Here is a 12,884-nt window from a genome sequence, read left to right as displayed (position 1 = left end):
TTAATGTCTAGGCTTGTGCCTTTTACATATTAAGTCTCCACAGATATTGTAAACTACATGCATTAATAGGTGAATGAAAATGATGTCCAGGAAGGTGAGTGACACACCCAAGATCACACAGTCAGGGCAGGGGCAGCATTAGATTCCAGCTTTCTTCACTGCCGGTTCTGTGCCCTTTTCATTACAGTACTTTCAGACGAGCTCTTTTATAAGAGAGGAGAAAGAATTTCTCTGTTGAGCAGTTCCGGGGCTGTTTGTGAAGTTTGGTGGGGGTGATGTAAGTCTGGTTATCCTTTTACAGTGAGGAAGATTCCTGTGGCTCAGATCGGTTTACAATCACATGGAACTACTTAGGGTCCACTTGACTGCATTTCAAGGGAAGAGTCAACACCGTCCCTTTCTCTTCTGAAGTTCACAAGCTCTAGCTCTGCCACCTCTTACCTTCCTCTTACTTTCTTGACTGTCTACCTTCAGCAAAGGCTCTGACATTGCATTGTAATTTCCCTCTCCACTCAAATTGCAGCCTTCACGTTAGTTATTTCACCATTCTTACAGGCACCACCCCGATTCACTGTGTTGATTCCATCAGCTTCATCAATGTTTGTCTGAATTCCGTTCAGTCCACTGCCCTCCTTGGCTTCATACCAACCCCCAGAATGGCTTTACCTTCTGGAATGTCGTTATCCTATTCTCTGCCCACAAGTTCCAGTTCCTCCAGCTGCCTCACTCCCACAGTACTCTCACTATCCCTTTTCTTTGGCTTATTGAGACATCCAGCTCCTTGATGCCTCCATTTTCCTCCAGATTAACGCCCTCCTGCTGGCCTCGCTTCCTTTCCTCCTCTGTCTGGATTCCCTGCCCACTAACGAGCTCCTCTTGCAAGCTCACCCCCTCCCACCTCTCCCGCCCTTTGACTTCTAATCCTCACCTACAAGCTCTCCTCCTGGGATCAGTGCTGCCAATTCAGTTTTCTGCTGCTTTGCCTGCGTCTAGTTAGACACTCACCTCTGTTTACCTGTTTTTTTCACTGGACTTTGGACAGTTTCTTTCCCCGTTTGTCTTAGTGGCTCTTTCACCTCTTACTTTCCCAAGAAACTCAGAAAAACCTTTGGTTTCCAGTGGGTGCCTCTCATGGCAACTTCCCTGAATCTCCGTCAAATCTCAGAGGAAGAAGGAGCCTGATTTTATTTGCAGAAATCTGGGCTCTGTAGTTAGACCTGGAATTTCCAGGATTCTGTTGTCTTAGCTGTTCTCCCTCTGACAGCCTCCATTTCTTCATTTTGATCAGTTCCTTCTCATCAGCCTTGTGAATATGCTCAAGTAAAAATACCCTATGATATCGCTCAGGTATAGAATCTAAAAAAATGACACAGATGAACTTATTTACAAAACAGAAACAAACTCACAGACATAGAAAACAAACTTACGGTTATCAGGGGAGAAAGGGGACAGAAAGGGATAAATTGGGAGTTCAAGATTTGCAGACACTAACGCCTATATATAAAATAGATAAACAACAGGTTTCTACGATATAGTTCTACAGGGAACTATATTCAATATCTTGTAATAACCTATAATGAAAAAGAATATGAAAAGGAATATATGTATGTACATGTATGACTGAAGCACCATGCTGTGCACCAGAAATTGATGTAACGTTATAAACTGACTATACTTCAGTTGAATACTATACTGAATTCCTGGATTTTCTCTCATTGCTACCACCCTTGGCAACCAAACTTTTGTAGTCTGTGTGAGCTGTCTTCCTTTACTGCGTGGTTATGTTCAACTTTCTGCAGACTGCCTGTGTCTTTTGTACTCCATTCAAGGACTCTTTATTGTTAAATTTCAGATACTTTTCTTGGTCCTCTTTTTGCCTCATAGAAGCATTTGACCCTATGAGCTGCTCCTATGCTTTAGAATTTGTGATACAGTGTTTCCTGTTCTCTTGCTTCTCATTTGTTAGCTCCTCTCCCTTGTCCATCAAGCCAACGCTACTCTTCCCTGGGGGTCTGTTCTCTGCCCTCTTCCCTTCTTAGTCTACACTTGCTTTTCTTACCTACTCTTAAGATTAAGCCTGTCATTCAGAACCAGAAATCTCGAAGGGCAGTCCTTTGAAGTTCCTTTACCAGAATCTTCTGGGTTCTTGTTTTGAAATGATAATTTTCAAAAAAAAAATGCAAAGCTTATCGTGTTACTTTCCAGCTTAATAATCTTCAGATACTTCTAAGAAATCTCCAGGTGGACTTTAATTGTCCATGATAAGTTGAACTTGCCATGTCTAAAATCGATAGCATAATTCTTGCCCTGTCCCTGTCAAGGAAGCTCTTTTTATATTCCTTATTTACTTTAATTAGTCACCACCCACCCTGTCTTTCTGGTTGCTATGTTTCTATATCTCAAAGTTATCTCTGTATTTTTATTGCATTAATATTTTAATAGTGTTAAATAGGTTTATTATGATTCCTTCATAGTTATTTTATAGTTACTGAATGATCAGTTGATTTCACTTGGTTCAAATATATTTGGCTTCTGGAAATTGGGACTTTGACAGAACAACACTGGTATTTGGGGACCAAACTACATATAGACTTATTAGTTAACACTATGTAAACACAACTAAATATAACAGGGGATGAGGTGCTTTGCAAATCTTAAATTTTCTTTAATTTTCTCTTTTAAAATTGTTTTTTTTTTCTTTTTGGGTGAAGGACAACTAGGTTTATTTATTGATTGATTGTTATTTTTATTATTTTTTAGTGGAGGTACTGGGGATTGAACCCAGGACATTGTGCATGCTAAGCACACGCTCTACCACTGAGTTATATTCTCCCCACTTAAAGTATTTTCTTGACACTTTGCAATTTCAAGGCTGAAGCCTGAGGCTTAATGCCCAGGGAAGATGGTGAAATAAAGAAGCAATTGGTCACCTGGGAATCTCAAAGCAGCGGGGACTGCACAGGTTACAGAGAATGTGAAAAGACCTCTTCTCGGGCTCAGAGAAGTTGGAAGAAGGAGAGGACTGGAGAGGGGAGAGGCAGGCTCGGAGATGTGTGTTCTGAGTAACTTTTTCAGGCCAAATTCCAGAATGAGGCCAGCGTGTTAAGTAGACTGAGGTCAAAGACAGATGTTTCTGCCTTCGCCTTCTGGGACTCTGGGGGGAACAACTTCCAGACTTCTCCAGTTTAGGGAACGCCAAATCAGAATAAAAGTGTTTGTGCTGTGTGTTTGGGCAGAGAAGGAAGTATTGATTCTGACTTCCATGGTTTCTTTGGCTGTCATGTGTCACAGAGGATATCTGTCTCCCTCTGTTCTGACGAGGGTAGCTGGCAGGCTTGCTACGTCAAGGACAAAGTGGGTCTAGAGCAGAGGGCAGGGATGGAGACGCATGTACAGTCTGACCTCAGGAGTCTAGTTTTAGTGAGGGCCGAGGTGGGGGCCTAGGCAGCAGGGAGAACCACCAGGCCTGGTAGTCCCCCAACCTCATGGAGAGGAGCAGATCCTCCATTCTTCAGCCAAAAGTTTTAGCTACAGATGCCAAAAGGTAGGGTCCAGGTGGGAGAGATAGATGCTGTAAATACTGGAAGAACCAGAAGACTGTGTAAGGACCTGTCAGAGAATCTAAGCCCCTTCTCCACACCCCCTCCACATCTCACATAAAATTATCATCATTGTGGAGAAGATCAGGAAGAGGGGGAAGAAGTCTGAAACACTGTGCTCATATCTGAAAGAGACAGTGTTACCTAAAGAGGGATTCCTAATGTCTAGATTGAGGTTCCAGGACCCGACTGGATGTTGGCATCCGGGTCCAGCAGGATGGAGTCTTGTAAGAAAGATAAGATTTGCTGCAAAAAAAAAGAAAGAGAAAAAAGAAAAAAGAATGTGGATACATTTTCTTTCTGCACCTGAGTGTAGTGTAAGCAAAATGCTGACCTTGTTTCAGAGGTACATTTGTCTTCTCCAGACACGTTCTACTAATCCTCCTTCTCTGGGGACAAGGCCAGGCGATAACTATAGAGGATTTAAGTTAGAATCTTAATCCTGTTTCTGGTCCAACATCATCTCTATTTTTTTTTTCCTCTACTGATTTGAGCTTTTCTTTGTCTTGGGGTTTTATGTGTACTGCTGATGGGCTGCAAGGAGTCTCTCTGCTTTACATTGTTAGTTTCTAGTCTCTGTGTTCTAGGGTTTGTGATTGTCGACGTAAAAGATGTAAAGAGTCTGATGGGCTTTTTTAAACCCTGAAGAACTGAGGAGGAGAGAATGAGAAAGCACGGTGTAAAAATACACTGTGTGTCATCGGTTTTGATCCAGTTCACTAGGATGTTAGATTTTGACAAAACTGTACAACAGTATTATGGTTTTTAGAATGTGCTTGTATGAAGCGCTTTCCTCACTGACTGTGGATCATGCACCGGATGCAGGAGAGTTTGCTATTAACAACATAGAAGATGGCAGATGGAGGGACAAACTGGGATTTCGGAATTAGCAGAAACGCACTACCATACAGAAAATAGATAAACAACAAGGTGCTACCATATAGCACAGGGAACTACATTCAATATCTTGTAATAGCCTATAATGGAAAAGAATATGAAAAGGAATATATATATATTTATAAGTGAATCACTATGCTGTACACCAGAAATTAACACAACATTATAAACTGATTATACTTCAATAATAATAATAATAATAATAACAATAATAATAAAGAAATGTCATTCTTTGAATTAAAAAAAAAAAAACCCAATGTAGAAGCAATTGGGAGACTACCACTGACAACTCATATTTGCTGTGAGCAGCCTGAGGCTTACATTAAAAGCACTTAAACATGCTGATAGGAAGTACTTGAATTAGAAGAACGGAGCATGAGGTTAAATTGCTGTGTTGCATTTGTAACAACTAGAAAAATTCAAGCTTTGAAGTGATACTTAATTCATCCTGAAAATGAGTTCTGGAAAGGCCAAAGGAAGATCAACTTGCCTAATGAAAAAGGGGTGAAAGGTGTTTTTCCGTTCAGTTTTGTGGTAGGCACATCGGTTATAGAATGCATGAGGAGAGAAGTGCTGTGAAGAGAATACAGTCTCGGTGAACATCAGATATGCCAGCGTAGAGGCAACGGTACCAGTTTTGGGGGGCAGTGGAGGGAGCAAGTGGTCCACTTGAGGTTCAGTGCAAGGACACTGGAGCCTGGGTTGGGATTCCACTCCTGTCGCTTACCAGCTCTGTGACTTTGGGTAGCTACTCAAGGGCATTGTGCCTCTGTGTCCTCCCCTAAAAACTGTCAGTGTCGTAGTAGCCCACTTCACAGAGTGAATATGGAATTTATTTTTGTTTTGGAAGAGGGGAGGTAATTAGGTTTATTTATTTATTTATTTTTAATGGAGGCACTGGGGATTGAACCCAGGACCTCGTGCGTGCTAAGCATGCACTCCACCACTGAGCTATACCCTGCTTCCTTAATATGGAACTTGAAGTGTTGATTGTTACACTCTCAGAAGAGTGTCTGCCACGGTAAATGCTGGGTAGGTCTTTGCTGGGATTATTCAGACTCCTATGGACCATCCCTGAAGCCACTACTCTTCCTGTTCAAAGCTGGCAGTGTTGTGCTTGCAATGAAGTAAAATGAAGACTTGCAAAGCCCTTTAGCAAGTAATTCCTCAGGAGTTTTACAGTCCTCTGCTCAGCATCCTTTCAACTGAAATAGCACATGCCTCCGGGTTCAAGGTTGTGTTAGCATTAAAGCCTCCTGCGCAGTGCTTGGCCTTCAGCGCCCCTCCCCTCCCACCTTTTATTTCTTCTGGTAACCCTCGTGGTTCTAAGACACAGGAACCAGTCCTCTGCATCCGTTAGCTTCTACCTTCTAGCCCTGAGGCCTTATCCTGAGCTCTGCTGACTGTGCTCTCCATGGGTGCTTCTCTTCTGCCCTGAGGGTGTGATGAGTCAAAGACTGCTGTGATCTGCATTTGGAGGTCGGCCCATTTGGGGTTAAACTATGCCCCAGGCATGTGGAAGACACATTAGCTAATTCCTCACCCATTTCCAAGGCCTTCCTGCCAGGACTGAAGTAGCTCCGGGCTCAGGGTTCAGAAGGGCCCCGCATTTGGTTTAATGCTCTGCTGTTGCCATTTTGAAATTCTGAATTATATGCTTGGACTTTTATTTTGAAAGCAAAGTTTGATGGGGAAGTGGAGCATGTGCAGGAGCAGACCAAATTCGTACTATGTGTCCCCCCTTCCATGCCACCCCATCCGCATGTAGTGTTTCTGTTGCTCCGTGAACATGGAATTCAGGTAGATTTATGAAGTGTGGTAATTCAGTGCCTCAAGGCAAAAGTGAGTATAAGGTAAGGGTGTTATGTCTAAGACTGAGTTAGCTGGGGGTGGTGAGGTGGGACAGGGGATGGGGGACACTGACAGCCCTGAGGGGTCACACTCTCTGAACCAGAACTTGCTTCCAGCACACAAAAATCCCTCCTCAAATAAACCAAGAAGCATGATCACATCTTTCTTACTAGTGTCCCTGCCCTGCATTACCATCCATGTAATGCTGAAAATAATGACACAGAAGGAAAGAAAAAGATAGAACTACTCATAGTTTCTTTCTTCCCCCGTCCTTCTTTTCTCATTAGTGAGCAGTGCTGGTAAAATATATATGCGTCAAGAAGTGAATTTAAACCAGTTGAGTTAGTTTTGTGCAGTGTTTCTAACTGTTCTGGTAAGAATGAAATACATGCAAATACACATGCGTATGAGTTATGAAATATAAACTGTGATTTCAATGATTCCACATATGAATTAAAGATTAAAGGTAAAGCTCATGCTAATGCTTTAAAATTTTAATTTTTCTTTACTTAGAACAACATTAAATGGCAAATAAAATACATTATGTTAAGAGAGAGATTCCAGAAGAAAGGAAATACCTTTATATTTTATTGCCTTTAATGACACTTTTTCCTGCTTTTTTCCTGCTTTGTGAACAATGCATTCCTCTGTTTTTATTTCCCCCTGGGCCCCACAGATGGGGTAGCCAGCCCTGCCTCTTCCTTAACTACCTTTACTGTAGAAGCTGGGAATCCTAAAAGCTTGATTTTCCAGCCTCCCTTGCACCTAGCAGTGGCCCACGTGACCACATTCTGTCCATTAAGACATAGCTGAAATCTACTGGAAAGTCTTGGGGAAAACTGAAATTCCTGGTACGAGGAACAGACGTTGATTGCACTGCCTTTCCCTTTCTGCACTCTTTGAACAGTAACATTGCATTTGGAGCTATGCAGCCATCTTGTGACCATTAGGAAATAAACATAAGAACAGAAAGCCAAAGGCTGCAAAAGTTGGAGTGAAAACCTAAGAGTTTGTGTCCTTGAGGGTCTTGTTGAACTGCTGAGCCAACAGCAGCAGCCATCAATCTAGAATTTTATGTGAGAAAAATACCCTCCTGCTAATTTTAGCCACGGTTAGCCTTTCCGTTGCTGTTGTCCATTCATTACTAATGGACATGTGTGCTATGAACTGCCTGTGCCCAAGGTCTTTCATCAAAAGAAGACAATTCTTCCTGCTTGCAGCCCTATCGTTTCCACCATCAAGGCGCTTAACCAGTCTCGTGAGCCAGTGAGGGAGGCAGGGAGGTACATGTCTCATTAACCCTTCTGTTCTCTTCTTTGTCTCTCTCTGCTAGCTCCTGTGTTCCCCTGTGTTCCAACGCTCCTCTTAGCAGCCCCCAAACAAAAAGATATGTGATGATTAATCAGTGTAAGTTGGTACCTGGTGGCGGTGGCCTCATACATACCCCCAGAGACATCCGAAACCCGGTGTCAGCCCAGTCTGGTCACCTGTAACTTTTGCAACAGCAATAATTTCCCTTTCTTACAATTAAGGTAAAATAATAGTAAGAAGTCAAGAAAATGACAAATAAATTGAGAGAGAACTCCACAGCTAACATCATAAGGAAAATATAGTCATGAGGACTTTCACAGGGGTTTTTTTTTCCCCCTCCTTTTATAACTGCTTTATCTTTGGTCCCTGCAGAAGCCCAGTTTCTTTGCCACTGAATAGCCCACATTGTCATAACCCTGGAGATTGGCACTTGTATGATTTCAGCATATAGTAGAGGTCTAGTAATTAAGCACATGCTTTCAGAGAAGCCAGGGAAAAAGAGGGGCTTGGTCCCTCGTTAAGTAAGATGCCACACGGCTGAGCCTTGTCCATCAGCGTGGCTGTAATTAGGACACGGTATCAGGGCTGCCGCCACCACACCGCCTGTGTGTGTCCATGTTCAGCATATCAGCTTAGAATGTGAGTCTTAGTTGTTTTCAATAGAAGGAAGTTAGTTAAAACATAACATTTCCCAGCAGGAATTTAGGACTTTTATTATTTAGCAATCTCCTCCAATGGTTATAATAGCTTAAATATTTACCAGGGACTGTTGGGGCGCTCCTATCTTTCGCCAGGAGACCTTATATTGAACCTGTTCCAGGAATAAGGGTCAGAGGTTTCACTCACCAGCTTGCTGCAGGGTCAGCCAAACTCCTGAGTTAGCTGCATCCTCTGTTCTTTCCCCTGCCCGCTTTCAGCACAGGAATCACCTTCTCTTTGGCTCTCTAGACACCACAGTTAACATTTTGATGGAGGAGTTTGAAATCACTGAATGAAAAGATCTCCCTACCACGATACACAGTTTTACAATAAAATACCACAGAAACCATTCACTTAAGGAGTTGGAGCAGACTGTAGCCATTGGAAAGCATGGATGTTGGTCTCAGATGAGCTGGAACAGTAACTGATCCCACCTGGCAGGATTACAGTATCCACAGAATGAAGTTATGTTGTGTAAGTGGTAAAGCACTTGGCAAATGCAAGATTATCTCGAGAACATGAATACCTTCTCCCTTTGTCTTGCCTGTATGTGAGAAGTTTGGGGGCACACTGGCTGCTAAATTCATCTTTTAGTTTAGCTTTATGTGACACCTAAATGAAACCCTCTTCTGGGGATAACAGGGTTACCATAAAAGCCGAACTTCTGGCTTAGAGGTGTGAACACCACTGCTACTAAGAGACTATGGAGAGGAGGTCTGTTTCCAGCTTGCAGGGACACTTCAGTAAGCACCTTCCTCTGCTTGGTCAACAGTAGTTCCTACTGCACTGAAGTCAATGCCATCCCCTCGTACGCACGAGCAAGGGTTAACCTCGGCAAGTTCTTGCTTAAGCCACGTGGAATATCACAGAGGCTCAGGGGGTTAGACACGCTACAGAGCATCCGGAGAAGCCAGATAATTTGCGCAACATGTTCTTATCAGCAGCCTTTCCCAGCTCATCTGTGGCTTACTGGAAGCTGGTCACGTGTGGAGTCTATTTCTCTATACTCTACTCATTCTTGTCAAAAAGAGATCAAATATTTCAGTTAAGGGGAGAGGTATGGCAGTAATATCAAATATAACAGTAAATGCCAACCACTGACACCTACCCTGTCAAGTTCATCTGATTCCTACAGAAATCAACTTTAACACCACGGCTTCTATACTCAAGCAATGTCTGCCGTGGGGTCAGCTTTCCATAGCTCTAAGTCTTCTTGAAATGAATGAGAGCCTTGAACCTTTTTTAATAGAGGAGAGTGTTTAGCAGTGTCCTGTGCTGTAGACATTTGATCGCCAGCTTGACCACCTCACTCTGAAGCTCTCTTGAGTAGCCTACACCAGCCTGGACCAGTCCACACAGGTGTGTTTTGATGAAATCAAACACGGTTGAATTAAGAATAAGAGGAAGCAAAAGGCATGAGCCAACGGTTCACTAATGATTTTTGTACTAGACATAACTGAGGTTGTTCTGGTAAAGTGTTGTTCACTGGGGTCCCATTAAACTCTCAGAAAGGGAGTATGTAAGGTCTGAGAAAGGAAAATAATAAAGGCTTGAAGGACATCAGATGGTGATTTACTCGTGGTCCCATTTGATGGATTTTCACTTTCTCATTTTTGTGACAATCCAGAATGTATTATATCTAACATTTGCTCCCCTTACACTGATACACTTTATACCTTGACCCTAATCCACCAATTCAAAGCAGTGGTCAAATAAACTGATGGTGACACGTGAGATTCTGCCATTCCAGTTTATTGAAATAAGTAAATTTATAGCTTTCTTCGCATACAGAAAAGCGCACAGGAAAATAAGTATGTACAAAACAATCGTGTGGCTGGTCATCACTTCCAAAATTTTTCTACTTTCAAAAATTCAGCTATGTAGAAATAATTGCCTCCAGTTTAGCACACTTGGGTATTTAGACATACAAAATATTATTTCAAGTCTGTGTTTATAAAGGCTGAGTAGGAAGTCAGATGGAAAATGATTTTGTACATGATCAGCTATTACCATTAAACATAAAACCACAGGACTTCAGCTGGGACTACTTGGGGCTAATCAATGGAGTTTCATGAGGCCACCATCTTGTTTAGGTCCTGAGCAGTCATCCTCTTCTTCTACCGAAAGATAACATCGTATGTGGTTGATTAACACCCACAAGAACCTGAGCACCAGGGGTCAAGAGACAGCATTTAAAAACCCAACATGGGGAGGGGAGGTGCAGCTCAGTGGTAGAGCATGCATTTAGCATGCTTGAGGTCCTGGGTTCAGTCCCCAGTACCTCCATTTACCAAACAACAAGAACAACAACAAAAAAACAACCCAATATAAAACAAAACTCATTACAGCAAGAACAAACTCTTCAGAACTGTGCCAGCATTAGGACTGAAAGTGAACTGGGAAATTTTCCAAGGTTATGAGGAGAAAAATATTGCAGACACTAGATTTTTAATGATAACACCAAGTACTTGTTCTACTGCTTTTTTTTCCCCCTCCCATTTATATTCCTACTAGCTATGAGATTGTGGCTTCAAGAAAGTTTTCCAGTTAACGATAAAGTTCTGGCATGACCCCGAATAAGCACCTAATATATTTGGCACAACCACATTTAACTTTGTGAGATGTTGCTCTTCGGAATACAGTCCTTCATTGCTGAGTTGAGTTGAATTTTCCTTCAACGTTAACTGCTCTTCTGGAACTTCAGCTCAAGAGGATGGCCTCCTATTCCATAGAAAGGATAAAGGTTGTGCCCTTTTGCAGTTCTAGTTACTGGGATTAGACATTACTGGGAAGGCAGACAGGCTTCAGATCTGTGAATCATTAGATTTTGGTCCCCTCCCCCCAACAAAACTCTGTTGTTTGTGATGGAGAGGTAATGCTGTATGAATCCAGGAGCCAAAATGACTGAAAAGAGAATCAAAGGGAAAAGAAGGGGACAGGTGAAAAATGATTTTTCCCTCATTTGCAATAGCCAGCAAGAGATTGGGAGAAAGGACACTCATCCTGGAGAGCAACATAATCTTCAGAAAGAGAACTTATACCTTAAAAAAAGGTTCTTAGGTGTGTCAGGCTCCAAAGTGTCTAAGGAGAAGCTGGACTTGCTTCCATTTTACTTTAAAAATTCTCTGTAAGTGACAGTCTGAAGCAGGATTTAAGAAAATGCCTTGTTAGATTACAATCTTTAGGTTTAAGCTCTAAAACAGAACCCCCAAACACTTTGAACAGTAAGGATTTTAAAATTTATTCAAAACAGTATGATCTGAGGGGTTGTGATGGTTGCACTGGCCAACCAGGGGATACATGGTCAAGTGTTCTCGAAGGTTCCAGGGGCAGAGTAGGCAAGGGTTCAAGTAGGGAAACTACTTCATTTACATTTAAGCTAAAGAGTTTAGGTTCTTAATTTACTTAAAGCCATCGATTCAGTTTAGCTCAACAGTGAGTGAAAGGCTTTTTACAAGCTGAAGAGGCAGCGAGACATAAGGCAACAGATAATAACGTGCCAAAGCTAGAACAAGGGCAGAGGTCAGGACTTTTCTGCCTATTAGCTTTGTCCTTCACTACTAAGGCCAACCTTTTCGTTCCTCTGGATAGTCAGCTTGCCAAGTTCCTAGGGAAGTATGGGAAAGGGGAAAACCCATGGTTAGAATTTGGGGATAGAACATCAACGCATTAAATATCAAGTCATTATTTAAAATGTCAGTAACAGTATCTCCTAGGGCTGATGCGAGAGGACTGAATAAGGTAACCCACGTAGAACCTGTAACGAAATGATTAACACAGTAACACTCAGTCATGTGAGCTACCTCCTCCCGTGAGAGTTCTCCTCCCAACTCCCCAACCTATAAATGTAACAAGTTGACCAAAATTATCCTTTCTTCGTGACCTAAAGAGTAAAGGGGCTCCAAAGAGAACTCTCAGTCAATTCAATTTAGCACAAACAATTCTCCCAGACGTTCAATGTAGTTTACTCCTTTCTGTTGGTCCATGTGTGCCTCCCCTGGAGAGGAGGTAAGAGTGAGTCCCTATTAAGACTTCCAGCCCTTCAGTAGCGTCACTGCTTTGTTAACATTAGAAATCTTCTGGATGCTTGTTAAAATGCAGCCTTTCCTCAGGGGATTCCTTAGCACCAGGGCCCAGGAATTTGTCTTTTCAATAATCTTAGTTCTCGGAAGCTGATTCTTATGGACAAGCACTTTAAGAAATACAGTAATTGTAGAAATAAAGGGGGGGGGGGCTAATCCAAATTGCAAGTAAACTCAAATCTTATCGTTGGTGTCCGATGTAAGATATTTATCTATTTAAAAATTTAAATTCTAGATAGGTCTAGACATAGTTTGGTAGTCTCACTCGGATGAGGCAAGACTGAAAAAAAATGGATTTGGGTTCTTGTCATTTTTCCTGTTGTTCTCCCATCAGCTATGCCCTACCTCCCCTAAAATGCAGGTGAACCTCCTCTCCTCCAGTAACGTCAATCTTTCAAGATCAGATAAAGTTGCTTCCATTCACTGTTGAGAAAGAAAGACCCGG

The 12,884-nt window shown here is 42.2% G+C and overlaps 1 protein-coding gene across 3 annotated transcripts in view; it reads right to left on the bottom strand.

The window, feature by feature from the left end:
• Nucleotides 1–10,093: 10,093 nt before the first annotated feature.
• Nucleotides 10,094–12,884, bottom strand: part of DAB2 (DAB adaptor protein 2) — a 52,045-nt gene continuing 49,254 nt past the window's right edge. For 2 of the 3 annotated variants that reach the window (XM_006207681.4, XM_015242096.3), the window contains one exon: nt 10,094–11,964. The gene's annotated coding sequence lies outside the window, so the exon portion shown is untranslated. The remainder of the gene's footprint in view (nt 11,965–12,884) is intronic. The other variant, XM_072958751.1, reaches the window with a different exon arrangement.

Source organism: Vicugna pacos, chromosome 3 (assembly GCF_048564905.1).
Source record: "Vicugna pacos chromosome 3, VicPac4, whole genome shotgun sequence".
Taxonomy (NCBI): Eukaryota; Metazoa; Chordata; class Mammalia; order Artiodactyla; family Camelidae; genus Vicugna; species Vicugna pacos.
The sequence above is the reverse complement of the archived record's forward strand: the minus strand, read 5'-3'. Positions and strand labels throughout refer to the sequence as shown.